Source organism: Protomyctophum bolini (genome assembly GCF_963924005.1).
Source record: "Protomyctophum bolini genome assembly, chromosome: 22".
In the NCBI taxonomy this organism is placed as follows: Eukaryota; Metazoa; Chordata; class Actinopteri; order Myctophiformes; family Myctophidae; genus Protomyctophum; species Protomyctophum bolini.
The window spans coordinates 2,815,260-2,829,418 of record NC_137883.1 but is presented as its reverse complement, the minus strand read 5'-3'; the positions used below and the strand labels follow the sequence as shown (position 1 = coordinate 2,829,418).

The window sequence follows — 14,159 nt, the reverse complement described above, 5'->3', positions numbered from 1 at the left end:
TGTGTGTGTGTGTGTGTGTGTGTGTGTGTGTGTGTGTGTGTGTGTGTGTGTCCGTATGAGCACGGAATGTGCTCAGCTGATTGGCTGAATAATATCATTAAATTAAATGCTTATAAATATAAATAGGCCTATATATTTAAGGTTAATGCTCATGTATAGTGGGCCTCTCAGCAAGTATAGGCCTGGCTGCAGACAGTCTGCCGAGATACAGTCACTCTACAGTAAATTGACACTATGGGAGCCAACCCAGGGCAAAACCAGGAGGGGAAAGAAGCATATACCACCTACTGTATGTAGACGTGCTGCGGCGCGACAGCTTGGCTCAAGAACCTGATGTTGGATATAGGAATGTGTGGAGGGCAGCGATCCGCAGCAATCCCGAGTTGGTGTTGGCTAGACCTCACTCTCGCAGCAACTAACTAACTAACTAACTAACTAACTAACTAACTAACTAACTAACAGTCACTCTTGCATCGACCTCCTCTGTACAGAAGTAGAGGTAGGCTTGCAGTCTGCAGAGATACAGTCTTGGCACTATATACAGTACAAATTAAGTCCCCTCCCATAGCTGTCTAACATGAGCTGACAAGTATTTTTGAGTGAAGGTGAAACCACTCCTATAGACAGCTATGTGTGTGTGGCTGATGTGTCCCTGCCTGGGTCTGTCCCTGGCCGTGTCCGAGCATGAAAATAGCGTAATACAGTACAGTACAGTACAGTACAGTACAGTACAGTACAGTACAGTACAGTACAGTACAGTACAGTACAGTACAGTACAGTACAGTACAGTTTCTCTAATGTCTAATGTCCATGACTCGGAGCCATAGTACGCCAAGTAAGTAAGTAAGTAAGTAAGTAAGTAAGTAAGTAAGTATAGGTACATCTGGCCACGAAATATCACAGGATCTATTAAATGTGAAGGGGGAGGTGATTGGGCCTATTACACACAGTATGGGAGCCCCCTAGTATACCTCCCCCTTCACATTCAGTAGATTCTGTGATCTTTTGTGGCCAGATAACACATGCCAAACAAATTACAAATACAACAAAAATATACTGTATATGCGTATACACAGTACACTGGATATAGCTCAGTTTATGTATACAGGCCTAATGAAGTATAGGCCTAAATAGTACAGTAGTACTATAGTCACAGCATAGTAATCCGAATTATTGTTATTATCCCCAAATAGTCAAAGCATCATTGATTCATGATTCATTCGTGAATCATGATTTCCTGTTTTTTTGTACGTCTCTAAATGTTCTGATGAATTGAACATGGTGGACCCTGTTGTAAACAAGTGTAATGCTTTATCAGTGTGTCGTCAACATGGAATGAATTCTGTACTGGGCTGGCCATATAAGGAGCATGTCTTGCAGGGCTGTGCAGAGGGCACTGAGGGGGCAGGGGCTCAAACCCCAGAAAAGGGAACATGCGTGCGCGCGTAGCGTGCGCCGATCTTTGGGGATGGTCTTTTTGTGGGGTCCGTCCCTTGTGCCATTTAATGCCATTGGACAGTAAAATAAGCAATACGTTCTCATTAGTCTGAAACTAGCCCTTATTGGCCCCCCACACAAGCCCTTATTGGCCCCCCACACAAGCCCTTATTGGCCCCCCACACAAGCCCTTATTGGTTCTCCACACAAGCCCTCATTGGTTCGCCACACAAGCCCTTATTGGCCACATTGGCCACACAACACACATGTGGACTGGGATGGAAAATGGAAAGGGCAATTCCCCTTCTGCACGTGCCTGATGTCTTGTACAGGGTTTGATGAGGTCAGGTCAACATAATAGAACAGGTCAGCTACCTATATGGAGATCTAAGGGTGGCAGTGGGGACATTCTCTTGAGTGTACAGGGTTTGATGAGGGCCCAGGTAGGGCCGGGGAATAATTTTCTGGGCCTGTTGAGAACACTAGTTTTCGCCGGCTGCCGGGCGCGATTGCACTAATAACTATTGGGCGGGCCCGTCCAGAGTTTGAATGGACAGGTAACCTATCAGTCAAAAGGGATAGACATCGAAGAGGAAAGGGTGGATGGGGAAGGATCAACATACTGTATATGGAATGTCAGGTTCTGACATATATCCATAAGACTGCACACATTAAACACACTTAAAATTGCTCTTATTTGTGCCGCCCTCGTTGAAAACAATGGGTTTCTGCCCCTCTATATCGTAACTTTGACGAATTGAAAATGGTGGGCCCTAAGATTGTAAACAAGTGTAATGCTTAATTGTCGTCCACTCACACACAGCTAGTTAACAGTTTTTGTATTGAGCTTTACTTGAAATGTACTGTAACTCTGCAAAGTGCAAACTGTTAATAAATCAATCAATCAATAAACTCTTCTATTAGATGGCTCTGGTCACCCCCCCCCCCCCCCCCCCTCCGACCCCCCCCCCCTCTCTCAGCATTGACAGACGCATGCGCAGTGCGGACGGGGCTGCTGGACGTAACGACGTACCACGGCGCCTGCCCTGTACTGTGTGTGTGTGTTGTGTTTACCATCCATTCCATGCTAGCTGTGCTGCTGCTGCCTCTGTGTGACTGTCTGTGGATGCTGCTGCTGCTGATGTTAGCAGACAACAACACCAGTGCCATGTTGTTGGGCTTCCTACTCCCGTGTCTGGAAGAATAAAAACACCACACAGAGCTTCAAAACACAAAGAAGGTAAGAAGCTCTTCTTCTTCTACACGTACGTCGGGTCCGCAATTAATACAATAAACACCACGGAACGTACGTACGGCGACTTTCTTTACCCCATGCATGCACCGGCCTGCCCCCTCTTCCCGTTCCGCTGCGCAGATTAACAACAACAACAACAACAACAACAATAACAAAACAAGCTGCTTTTCTTCACCACACCACCAGCCCTTTTAATTTGATCTGTCATGTTGTTAGCACGAGCCCAGCTAGCTATTAGCTAACGTTAGTGTTGTGTGAGGCAGGGGTAGTGGGAGGGGGGGGGGGGGGGGGTGTGTGTGTGTGTGTGTGTGTGGACTCGCTCGCCGATCTACAAGCTCACAGCGCGACGTCGCGCGCGACACCGTCGTACGACGCGACGTACGCTGCTATTTTCTATTGCCTGGCTGTGCCTCTTGTGGTGTCAATGTGTCATACTGTAACAGTGTAACTGTACGTTAGTGTACACTAACACTACACTACTGTTAATGGTGTGTGTCATACTGTACTTTCTACAGTACACTACAATAATGTTAATGGTGTGTGTCATACTGTACTTTCTACAGTACACTAAAATAATGTTAATGGTGTGTGTCATACTGTACTTTCTACAGTACACTACAATAATGTTAATGGTGTGTGTCATACTGTACTTTCTACGGTACACTACAATAATGTTAATGGTGCGTGTCATACTGTACTTTCTACAGTACACTACAATAATGTTAATGGTGTGTGTCATACTGTACTTTCTACAGTACACTACAATAATGTTAATGGTGTGTGTGTCATACTGTACTTTCTACAGTACACTACAATAATGTTAATGGTGTGTGTCATACTGTACTTTCTACAGTACACTACAATAATGTTAATGGTGTGTGTGTCATACTGTACGTTCTTTGTACAGTACACTACAATACTGTTAAAATGGGCGAAAGTCGTTTTCACAACAGCCATGGCGCTCTAATAAATAGTTTTAACGGTGCAGCACTGCAGTTTGCATGACTTAATGTGATGTCAATAAAGGACACAAAGTACTACTTGTCTTGTGTCAGCTTTCAAATGTATGGCTAGCGGCTACTCATCTTTTTCGGGAGCTAGCTAGTTTATTTTGACTAGTAATAATTTAAGGAGAATTCCATACTAAAAGGCTTTCTTACCTTTCTTTGTGGTTGTTACGTCCCCACCAAAGAGGTCCAGGTGTTATTTTGTGCAAAAGCTCCTTATTGGCTATTTCCCCTACCATAAGCCCTAGATGAATTGCATTGAATTGAAAGGGTGCTAATTCACTTATTTCCATCGATCAAAATTAGTATTTTTTTGTATATTATATCCTCTCTTCATAATATCCCAAGAGGCACACTGTACTACTTATCTCGATGGAAATTATGAATAATAATGAAGAGGAATTATGATTACAAACAAGCCCTTCGCCGACCGTCCCCTGTGGCCAGCTTGTGGAGTTCTGTGTCAGGCATGCCCAAATATGGAGTGTTGTGAGGTCAGAACAGGTCAGCTCCATATATGGACGCTGGGCAGGGGCCCGGTCCAGAGCCCGGGAAGAGGACTTTATGGGGCGGTTCTGGACAACCGTGGGTCCGACCGACTCGACACCGGGCACTGCACCCCCTGCTGTGGTGTGGAACGCATGTGTCGAATTTGAAGTCGGTGGGGCTAACGGTTCTCGAGTTACGTGGATTACACACAGACAGACATACAGACAGAGACTTGGTGCCTTTTTTAGATAGATAAAGCATACAGCCTGAAAACCGGATCTTTGGTGCTGATCCCGATATTGGGGAGTAAAAGAATGCTGCTATCTTGACAGATATTCTTTATAACATATACTTACTTACTAGTACATAATTAACCATGTAACCAATATATAACCATGGCTGGTAGAGCTAAAGTGAAGACCAGTTCAAGGGACCACCATGTTTTTCTCAATTTCTTCTAGTTTAGGTTTTAAGAGGAGCATTGCATTGTGCAGGGTTTCACAACATACTTTAGACTAGACACCAGAGAACCGGAAAATCACAATTGATGCCTGGCCGGCACATGCATATAATATTAATGTGTTCATACATGTACATTACATGCATGCATGTTATTTTCAAGTCTTGTGACTATCGAACATATAGTACACAATGCGACTTTACATGTAAGTGTATTCTAATCTGTATAAGCACAACAAAACACTTGCAACAAAACACAGCTGGCATATTAATGCCAGCTGTAACTTGCATTTTTTTTTACAGATACAGTACAGTATGTGGGTTTGAAATGTTGAATACCACTAACCAAGTACCAACCACATCTATAAATTGCCAACTCATATTTACTAGTGCCATTTGTATTTCACTGTATTTCCCTGTCAGAGTTCCATTGACCAAAACACACCATAGAATGAGCACGCACGCAACACCCGAAACACGGAATTGTCTTCATACAAATATTTGCTATAGTAATAATGAGTGGTACTTTGTGAGGAAGGGAAAGGTCAATGCAACGCATTTGCTAACATAGCTTGTATGGCAGTATAGGAGTGTGTTTTGTTGCACTGCTGTGAGCTGAAGTAACGACACCGTGAAGTTGGACATAGTTGTGTAATCTAATAGAAACACTTTGTGGAACTGCTATATTTTATTTACACGTAATGACAGGACAGGGCTTTGTTGTTGGCTATACAGATACCTGATGAAGGTCATTTAAAACTGCTGTTTTCTCAACTCGCTGTTTCTCTGCAAGACATTACTCTATAAGCCACATCTCCAAAAACTGGTGGGTCAAACTGAACAACCAATATGTCAATTTGAAGCTATCATTCCCTGCTTTCACATGACTAACTAAACTAAAAGTCCCTCAGTCAAAATTTGGTCACATTATACAAATCACAAAATCTTCCCCAGATTGGAATTGCATGTTGAGGGGTCTCTATAGAGTGCACCTCCAAAGCCGCTTTAACTTCTGCCCATAGGGGCCCGCCACAAAAGCAAAGTACTGTACTACTCGTACTGTACTGTACTTTAGTGTATTACGCTTTACTGTGCTACGCATACTGGCGGTACTGTATTGCACTGTACTGTAGTACTACTGTACCGTACTGTACTACTCGTACTGTACTGCAGTTAGGGTTATCAAACCATGGGTCGCCAAAATATTTTGGGGTGTCCCAAAAAAATACATAGTGCATGCATAAACTTTCCCTAATGATTATATCTGGTTTCAGTATTTATTTATGATACATTTTCGCTATTATTAAGGTTATTGTAGCGGTCAATTTGTATTGGGGTGGGGAGGGGGCCGGGGCGGGGATCGTGAGACACGGCCAAAGCATGTGTGTACAAGTGTGTGTGTGTGTGTGTGTGTGTGTGTGTGTGTGTGTGTGTGTGTGTGTGTGTGTGTGTGTGTGTGTGTGTGTGTGTGTGTGTGTGTGTGTGTGTGTGTGTGTGTGTGTGTGTGTGTGTGCGTGCGCGCGCGACCGTGTGTGTGTGCATGCCCACGTGCACACATCACTTCTACGTGTCGTGCAAAAAAGTATTTGGCATTGTGCAATAAGGTAGTTTCATGTACTGTATGTCGTGTATGTACATTAAAGTTAATTAAAATGTGAATAGTGCGGTGTAACACTCGGGTGCGTGATGCACCTACTGACGTGTGATCATTTGAGATGTATTCTGCATGTAACTACACTGTATATATAGATGCAGGCAGGCAGGCAGGCAGGCAGGCGGCACACTTGTAATGTTGTAATGCACTACAGAACATTTTCACAATAGATATATAGACTGGGCATACAGTATAGACTTCATATTAATGTTACTTATTTTGTGAATTGTAATCTTCTTGAGGACACCAGGAATCTAATCACACCTTACATTTTACACCACTGCTGCCGCTTAGTGCCCCGCACATTTGTTGTATAATGTTATTTCATTTTTAAGCTCACATGCACCCACCCACACCACGCACGCAGGCCCGCACCCATGCACCCACACACCCAGGCACCCATGCACCCACACACCCACACACCCACGCACCCATGCACCCACACACCCACCCACCCATGCACCCATGCACCCACCCACACCACACATACAGGCACGCGCCCACGCACCAGAAGAGATCCAGACTTGGCTATAAAAAATCACCGTTCAGTGTTCACAGTGGCGGTGATCGGTGGGATCCAGAGTAATCCGTTGAATGAGTCGTATAGTCTACAAGTTTGTTCACGATTGGCTATTTTGTTTCAGTTGTGAGAAGAATTATTGCACCACCAGGGGTTCTCTTCCAGAACGGCAAAAGGAACAGTCCTGAGTCCTGCTCTGAATTCAGATGGTCACCAGGGAACCCACACAATGTCACAATGTGAATCAGAGAGAGTGTGTGTGTGTGCGTGCGTGTGCGTGCGTGCATGCGTGTGTGCACGCAGCATGAGCGTGACTCTTTCTTCCATTTGTACAATGCCGCAGCTGATGCGTTGCCTATTCAGACCTCCTCTGTCCCTCTCTCTCTCTCTCTCTCTCTCTCTCTCCTTCCAGCCCTGTGCTTGCAAATTGCAATATCCATTCCAGTTATGACTCACCTCCTGTATAAGTTTCAACTTTTTTCTCCCTCTCTCTATAATCTCTTTAGTAGTATTTCTCCCTTCCCCATGCTGTCTGTCTGTGCCTGACTGAAATCACTGATGTGGTGTGTGGTTGAAGGGGGGGGGGCGTTGCGTTGCAGAGGCTGAATGCTCTGTACTAGCGGTGTCTGGCTGTGTCCTCCTCTCCCCTGCGAGGTGCATGCAGAGCCCAGCTGGCAGTCGAGAGCAATCAGTTCAACTGGAGAGGAGGGGGGTGGGGGGTGGGGGTGATCCAGGTGTGCACAGTTTTACCCATGATGAATTTAGACTGTTTTTTTTTGTTATTTACATAGTGTATTGTTGCTTTACACTAGTACACTTTCTCAGAGATTAGCATCATTTTAAAGCAAAAAGGAACTTGCCTTCGATAGGTTGTTCCACTTTATAATTACAATAACAATGCAGTCGGTTACCGACACCTTGCAATTTGTTATTGGGCTGAGAGGCAAGTGGTGACTATGTGTTATCTCACAACAGCGGCACTGTCGCTGTCAGCTGTATTACCACTTTGCCATGATCATTCCTTAAGGAAAGTGGGAGAAAAGTTCTTGCTACTTTCTCTCACTGCGATATGCCAGTATCGGCAGTGGCTCAGGGGTAAAGTGACCGGTAGAACGGCCGGATGGGAAAACCCAGAGGTTCCCAGTTCGATCCCGGGGCTCGGGTGTCGAAGTGTCCTTGAGCAAGATGCTGAAGCCCTTATCAGACGGAACGTTGCGCCAGAAGCAGTTGCCGGTTGGATTCTAACTGGCGGAACGTTCCGTCGCGAGCAGTTATTTTGATAAAAATGCTCCATTTACCATTTATCCCAGTCCCATATTTGCCTCTCGAAAAGTTGGGCCTTTCTGGTTACGTGCTATACCTACTTGTCGGAATGTAAGTGCGACCTTTCTGGTGACGTTTTCATGATTGGTTCGAATGGTTTAAGGACAGCCGCTATTTTGCTCACTGAAGCGAGCTACAGTGGCATGCAGTCACAACCCGGAAATGCCATAGTAGAAGAAGTTACTCTGTCCGGTACATTGCTTTATTAAAATGGCACAAAGTGCATTTTTAGAGAGAAGCTGCATGGGTGACCTGAGACACTTCCCAGCTTCGAGAATAGACTTTTACCGAGGTCTAGCCGGCTTTGTTTCGGTGAGTATAGTTACGTCCGTCGTTTTGTTTATTCTCAGGGATTTCTGAAGCCTTCCCACGGCAGAGCAACGGACTTAACTCATGCTTCCTTCATGCTTGAGTGTCCAAGTTGCTCCTTTACACCTGACAGGGGGGAGTGTCCCTGGTTGGACGTAGCGCGTGGAAGGAACACGTTATTCCAACCAGTTCCTTTCCCCTCCATCAGGCGCCCCGGCTGGCCAGGGGGAGGCAGTTTAGAGACCAGGATTACTGCATGTTTTTGTGAGGGTATCTACCCTAGGGGACACGGGGAGAACATGCAAACTCCACACAGAAAGGCCCTTTCGCCAACCCCGCCTTCGGGTATGGGCACTGATGACGCGGAGGAGGAAACACGCCGCCAGCACCCACAGCGCCCCGAGCGGGAATCGAACCCAGGACCTTCTAGCTGTGAGGCGACAGCCGAATTGATGTTTTTATGATCGGCTAAATCGATTAGTCTGACGGCACTTAAACCTTATACTTTGTCATACAACGGTGCCGCGCAAAAATAGCTCACAACTTTTCGCAGCACGACACATTGTGAGCTTGAAGGTCTGCTGTCTTTACCATGTACTGAAAATGTATTATTATAAAAATCTATTATTTCTTTTAATGAACTATTCCTCCCTTTGAAAGCCTTATGGTATAATACGGTGAGCCTTTGAAAGCCTTTATGGTATAAATACAGTGAGCCAAGCTCAACAAAGAATGCAATAAATAGTAGGGGGCAGTTTTATCAATAATTAACCTTTTTAGAATAATAAGGTCATAAATAATCATCTCACATGCTGCTCAGAATGGTTTGGCTGCATTTTGTTAGCCTGGTTAATAAACCAGACCGAATCAGTCGTTGGCAAAAAATTACGGTCTGGAGAGGCTCAATTGTACGCCCATTTCCTACACCAGAGAAATGGGGCGGCCAATCGGGACACGGTATGCAATGTGGGCGGGCTTTGGTACAGTGACTTTCAATGCTTGAGACCTTTGACTGACAGTAGCTCTGACCAATAAGTGTCAAAAAAAAAAAAATATATATATGGCTTGTGTGTCTAAGTGAAGTTTGAGTTCCAGTGGTGAAGGTTGCCATGGGCAAGGGGGGGGGGGGGGCTGGGGAGGATGCCGGGTGACAAGGCAGCCATTATAATCCTGTTTGAAGCCGGCAGCTAGTCAGAGAAATAGAGGAAGAGTGCGTGCGTGTGCATGAGCATGATACAGCAGCAACTTTTGTGTGTAAGCTTTGTGTGCGTGTTGTGTGTGTGTGTGTGTGTGTGTGTGTGTGTGTGTAAGCTGTGTATGAGCCAGCATGAAAAACAGCGGTTGCTTTTGTAAGTTGTGTGTGCGTGCTTATCTATGCGCCTTTATTTCAAGCATTTAATAGAGAGTGTGGCTACTTAACATTGGAAGTATCTGGTGAAATCCCTTTGACATCACTCTCAGATATCTGACACAAAGGTTTTAAAGGAAGGACCATATCAACAACAACAACCACATCATACATGTCTATTCACGATTTCACGTTGGGCTTTGAACTGCAGCACTTTGCTACAAACAATCATCCTTGTTTTGGTAGGTTAGCATTAAGTCTGCAGCTCAAATCAATCCTTGTGTTGGTAGGTTAGCATTAAGTCTGCAGCTCAAATCAATCCTTGTGTTGGTAGGTTAGCACTAAGCCTGCAGCTCAAATCAATCCTTGTGTTGGTAGGTTAGCACTAAGCCTGCAGCTCAAATCAATCCTTGTGTTGGTAGGTTAGCATTTAGCCTGCAGCTCAAATCAATCCTTGTGTTGGTAGGTTAGCATTAAGTCTGCAGCTCAAATCAATCCTTGTGTTGGTAGGTTAGCACTAAGCCTGCAGCTCAAATCAATCCTTGTGTTGGTAGGTTAGCATTAAGTCTGCAGCTCAAATCAATCCTTGTGTTGGTAGGTTAGCATTAAGCCTGCAGCTCAAATCAATCCTTGTTGGTAGGTTAGCATTAAGACTGCAGCTCAAATCAATCCTTGTGTTGGTAGGTTAGCATTAAGTCTGCAGCTCAAATCAATCCTTGTGTTGGTAGGTTAGCATTTAGCCTGCAGCTCAAATCAATCCTTGTGTTGGTAGGTTAGCATTAAGTCTGCAGCTCAAATCAATCCTTGTGTTGGTAGGTTAGCATTAAGTCTGCAGCTCAAATCAATCCTTGTGTTGGTAGGTTAGCATTTAGCCTGCAGCTCAAATCAATCCTTGTGTTGGTAGGTTAGCATTAAGTCTGCAGCTCAAATCAATCCTTGTTGGTAGGTTAGCATTAAGACTGCAGCTCAAATCAATCCTTGTGTTGGTAGGTTAGCATTAAGTCTGCAGCTCAAATCAATCCTTGTGTTGGTAGGTTAGCATTTAGCCTGCAGCTCAAATCAATCCTTGTTGGTAGGTTAGCATTAAGACTGCAGCTCAAATCAATCCTTGTGTTGGTAGGTTAGCATTAAGTCTGCAGCTCAAATCAATCCTTGTGTTGGTAGGTTAGCATTTAGCCTGCAGCTCAAATCAATCCTTGTGTTGGTAGGTTAGCATTAAGTCTGCAGCTCAAATCAATCCTTGTGTTGGTAGGTTAGCACTAAGCCTGCAGCTCAAATCAATCCTTGTTGGTAGGTTAGCATTAAGCCTACAGCTCAAATCAATCCTTGTGTTGGTAGGTTAGCATTAAGCCTGCAGCTCAAATCAATCCTTGTTGGTAGGTTAGCATTAAGCCTACAGCTCAAATCAATCCTTGTGTTGGTAGGTTAGCATTGAGTCTGCAGCGCAAATCAATCCTTGTGTTGGTAGGTTAGCCTTAAGCCTGCAGCTCAAATCAATCCTTGTTGGTAGGTTAGCATTAAGCCTACAGCTCAAATCAATCCTTGTTGGTAGGTTAGCATTAAGTCTGCAGCTCAAATCAATCCTTGTGTTGGTAGGTTAGCATTTAGCCTGCACCTCAAATCAATCCTTGTGTTGGTAGGTTAGCATTAAGTCTGCAGCTCAAATCAATCCTTGTGTTGGTAGGTTAGCACTAAGCCTGCAGCTCAAATCAATCCTTGTGTTGGTAGGTTAGCATTAAGCCTGCAGCTCAAATCAATCCTTGTTGGTAGGTTAGCATTAAGCCTGCAGCTCAAATCAATCCTTGTGTTGGTAGGTTAGCATTGAGTCTGCAGCGCAAATCAATCCTTGTGTTGGTAGGTTAGCCTTAAGCCTGCAGCTCAAATCAATCCTTGTTGGTAGGTTAGCATTAAGCCTACAGCTCAAATCAATCCTTGTTGGTAGGTTAGCATTAAGTCTGCAGCTCAAATCAATCCTTGTGTTGGTAGGTTAGCATTAAGCCTACAGCTCAAATCAATCCTTGTGTTGGTAGGTTAGCATTAAGCCTACAGCTCAAATCAATCCTTGTGTTGGTAGGTTAGCATAAAGCCTGCAGCTCAAATCAATCCTTGTTGGTAGGTTAGCATTAAGCCTGCAGCTCAAATCAATCCTTGTTGGTAGGTTAGCATTAAGCCTACAGCTCAAATCAATCCTTGTTGGTAGGTTAGCATTTAGCCTACAGCTCAAATCAATCCTTGTTGGTAGGTTAGCATTAAGCCTACAGCTCAAATCAATCCTTGTGTTGGTAGGTTAGCATTAAGCCTACAGCTCAAATCAATCCTTGTTGGTAGGTTAGCATTAAGCCTACAGCTCAAATCAATCCTTGTGTTGGTAGGTTAGCATTAATCCTGCAGTTCAAATCAATCCTTGTGTTGGTAGGTTAGCATTAAGCCTGCAGCTCAAATCAATCCTTGTGTTGGTAGGTTAGCATTAAGCCTGCAGCTCAAATCAATCCTTGTTGGTAGGTTAGCATTAAGCCTGCAGCTCAAATCAATCCTTGTGTTGGTAGGTTAGCATTAAGCCTACAGCTCAAATCAATCCTTGTGTTGGTAGGTTAGCATCAAGCCTGCAGCTCAAATCAATCCTTGTGTTGGTAGGTTAGCATCAAGCCTGCAGCTCAAACCAATCCTTGTGTTGGTAGGTTAGCATTTAGCCTGCAGCTCAAATCAATCCTTGTGTTGGTAGGTTAGCATTAAGCCTGCAGCTCAAATCAATCCTTGTGTTGGTAGGTTAGCACTAAGCCTGCAGCTCAAATCAATCCTTGTGTTGGTAGGTTAGCATTAAGCCTGCAGCTCAAATCAATCCTTGTTGGTAGGTTAGCATTAAGCCTGCAGCTCAAATCAATCCTTGTGTTGGTAGGTTAGCATTAAGCCTGCAGCTCAAATCAATCCTTGTTTGTTGGTTAGCATTAAGCCTGCAGCTCAAATCTGTTGTAATCAGCTGTAATGTTTATGTTGTACGATTACTACAAAACAATCTGAAATGAAGGGATTTAAGATCATTAAAGCTGGGCTGTTGCCTGGTGTCCAATGCATTTCTGCCTATACTTCCGGGGCCAGGACTTGTCCCCATTTGTTGTCCCCATTCTCTATAGAAGTCTATGTAGTCAGACTAGAGCAAATGTAAGTAATAATAATACAGGGTATGCGCGTGACATCATCATCAAACCCGGAAGTTATGCAGGAATGTCTACTGAGTGGCAAAAGAAAACTACTTTCTGGCCTTCACAGGCCATACATCCAAACAGAAAAGTCCTGAGTCATGAGTGTAACATTAAACAATGTTACACTCACTTTGCATGTTGCTTTGCCACTCGATTTGCCACTCGACGTGCCATTCACTTTAATCATGTGCATATATATATATATATATATATATATATTGGAACCTTTTCAGTAGTCCTAAGCAAGGAAAACCATATAGATACATTATCAAACTCAATTCACCATTTTGTCAGACTTCTGACTCGTCCCTGACTGACCAACCAGCAGGCTCTGCCCTGTTTCCGCCCTGGTTCCGCCTTGTTGTTGAATTGGTAAAAAACATATTTTTTGGATAAAACTAAAAACAAACATGATATGCCCAGTCAGTCACCATGCTGCACCCGTGATGTTCCTTTTTTACTGACACCAAGTTTCAAATAGGAATTGAACGCACAGAATATCAATACGAGGCAACTGAAAAAAAAAATCAATGGTAGTGGACGGCGAGAAAGGATTTTTGTCCAACCACGAAACGGCAAACCAAAGGGGCACAACCAGGGGCGGGACTTGACAATAGGTGAATTGTCAAAAAAAAAAAAATTAAAGGAAAAAAAGAAGCAAATACAATACATGCAAACTAAGTATTACTACAGTTGATTTGTGACCCATTCTAGTTTGTAAACTATGGTTGTGTTGTACCCTATGAATTATAACGCCAACATTCAAATGTCACATCATTAAGTGGAGGGCCGTATTTGGGTCAGTGTGACAGACAGTGTGTTATCATCCACATTGTACATCACAGTATAGTGCCTCGGCCTTTTGTGCTCTGGATTTTATTCCTTTGGCTTTCCCATTGTGCACTGAGAAGGAAGAGATGGGCGAGCAGGGAACAGGCCTGCAGTCAATCTATAAGATTGCTCCCAAAATACATTAACAATAGGTAAACCATTCAAGGTTTTGTTTATGATCCTTAGGGGGTCATCCAAATAACACATTAGAAATTGTGAATCATGGTGAAATTCAGTGTTTGAAAGTTGGCTATACCATTGACATCCCAGATGCTTTTAAGTTGCACGTGACGTGTCAAACTAGGCGGGTTATTATTCATGCTTCAG

The 14,159-nt window shown here is 44.0% G+C and overlaps 1 protein-coding gene across 1 annotated transcript in view; it reads left to right on the top strand.

Annotated features, from left to right (window-relative positions):
• Positions 1-2,549: 2,549 nt before the first annotated feature.
• The window catches only part of rabgap1 (RAB GTPase activating protein 1), a 154,774-nt gene continuing 143,164 nt past the window's right edge, over positions 2,550-14,159 (top strand). Inside the window, exon 1 of the mRNA XM_080756241.1 lies at positions 2,550-2,677. The gene's annotated coding sequence lies outside the window, so the exon portion shown is untranslated. The remainder of the gene's footprint in view (positions 2,678-14,159) is intronic.